The 2,339-nt window shown below is 27.0% G+C and overlaps 1 long non-coding RNA gene across 1 annotated transcript; it reads left to right on the top strand.

The window, feature by feature from the left end:
* Positions 1-1,320: 1,320 nt before the first annotated feature.
* Positions 1,321-1,721, top strand: LOC142238944 (uncharacterized). Its single transcript, XR_012722873.1, has 2 exons — positions 1,321-1,515; positions 1,578-1,721. It is a non-coding gene; the product is annotated as an uncharacterized LOC142238944 (long non-coding RNA).
* The last annotated feature ends 618 nt before the right edge of the window (positions 1,722-2,339 follow it).

Below are 2,339 nucleotides of genomic sequence, written 5' to 3'. Positions count from 1 at the left end.
TTACAATTTCAATACCTACACTCAAAAAAAAGTGAACTCTCTATTTCACTAAAGCCATATTAACTTTATATTAGTTCATAGAATCATTATGTTTGGAAAAAGTTTATTTTAGTCAAATAATTTTTTGCGTATGTTAGTTAAATGAACTAAAAAACGGGAAAAAGTTATACACAAATAAAACATAAATATTTCCAAATTTCGTATTTCTTACAAAATAGTTCATTATTTCTTTAAATTTGTAAATTTTACCAAAAATGTGTCCATCATGAACTTCGTATGTCACTAAAGACATTCTTGCAATTTTGAACTCCAAGATTTCTCTTAAAACTACAAAATTTTCTTTAACTACTGAAAAAATTTAGTTATGTCTAATAAATTTTCTTGAATTTGTCGAAAAATATTTACTTATTTTTGCCATATCGGAGTGATGCCAGCGCTTGTAATACCGTTTAGTTAAAATTTTCTAAAAAAGTTCCAAATTTTCTAAAATTAATCGAAAGTTATCTTTCCTGGTGGGTTCACTGTTTTTTCAGTGTACAAATATAAACAAAAAAATCCTAAACCAATTTTTTCACAAAAGGTTAGCGTCACTGAATATTACCTCATAATTGAAGATTCCAAAATGAAGTCGAATGAAGGGGTTGTCATTCTGCTGGTGTTTCTTTTTTTATAAACCAATTTTCAAAAAACCAACATTTTCTCACTAATTTAAAATAACAAATATTTTATATATTTTATTTGTTTTTTATTATATTATTTTACAATATTATTTTTTAACAATCTCTCCGTATACCATAACAACGCGATTCCACACCCAGAAAAAAGTGCCTTCGAAACTAAAGGAAAATTTTTTCATCAATATAGTTTATCCATTTTATTTCCATTAAGGTAAAATTTTGTGAGAAATAATAAAATTTACTGGTTTCAGTAAAAAAATCCTAAACTGTAAGCAGTTAGGAATAGTTCATTAACTAGAATAAGGCATGGAATTTTACTCATACTGTTTTCTTCGCTGGGTATAAGAATTTACTACTGAACAAGAAAATTTTATTCACCGATAACAAAGCATTCGTAAAAATAAACAAAACCCGAACTAAAACCAAGTTTCCTCAAAATTAGTAAAATTTCTTATAAAATGATAATTGCGACTTCCTTTATAATAGAAAGTTTTTCATACATACGAACAACACTTGTCTACCTGTAATCGATACCTGTCATCGTAATCGATGTGTTTGCGCGTGGGTGTAATCGATATGTTTGCGCGTGGGTTGTTTTTTTAGTTGGAATCGCGTTGTTTTGGTATACGGAGAGATTGTTAAAAAATAATATAATAAATAACAAATAAAATATATAAAATATTTGTTATTTTAAATTAGTGAGGAAAATTTTCGTTTTTTGAAAATAAATCTATCAATGTTCGTGATGGTGTATAAAGAAAGAAAACACCAGCAGAATAACAACCCTTTCATTTGTCTTCATTTTGGAATCTTCAATTATTTGGAATTCAATTATCAGGTAATATTCAGTGACGCTAACCTTTTGTAACAAAAATGGTTTATGATTTTTTATATTTGTAGGTATTGAAATTGTAAAAGGAGGACAAAATCGTTGGGCAGCAACTTACTAAAAGTGAAAAGTACAAGAAGAAGAAAAAGTGCGTTTTACAGTTGATAATATCACATGGTTGATTCTTAATAAATATATTCAATATATTAATAAAACATGTCTTTTATTGAAGATAAAATTGCTTATATAAATAAATAAAATTGTATTTAAAAACGAAGGTAAGCAGTTCTAATTATGAAGTAAAAGTTTTACCACAAATGTGTAAGATTTGTCCAAATGAATGAAATATTTCAATAAAATCATTCCATATATGAATTCAAATCAGTTAAATTTTTTCATTCTGTAGTATAGTGGTACATAAATATAGGAAAATGTTAACTAATATATGGAATGCATCATACCTAATTTCTACGAAAATCACATCGTTCAAACAAATAAAAATGTCTTTGGCGCTATACGAAGTTCAACTTTCTTCACAATGAGTTCATTTTAACTTAAAGAAGGGGTCACTTTTTTCTGGGTGCAACTAAAAAAACAACCCACGCGCAAACACATCGATTACATCGATGACAGGTATCGATTACAGGTAGATAAAAGAAATGTAGGAAATTTTCCTATATTCTAACAAGTGTGTTTCCTTAAATTTTGAAAGGATTGAATACTTCTTAGTACGAATGAACTAAAATATTTTTCTATGCCAAGTGTTATTCGTATGTATGATAAGCTTTCTATAATAAAGGAAGTCAGAATATCATTTTATAAGAAATCTTACT

The sequence above is a fragment of the Haematobia irritans genome, chromosome 1 (genome assembly GCF_050003625.1).
Source record: "Haematobia irritans isolate KBUSLIRL chromosome 1, ASM5000362v1, whole genome shotgun sequence".
NCBI classification, from domain to species: Eukaryota; Metazoa; Arthropoda; class Insecta; order Diptera; family Muscidae; genus Haematobia; species Haematobia irritans.
Note: the sequence above shows the minus strand (reverse complement) of the source record. Positions and strands in the feature narration are given on the sequence as shown.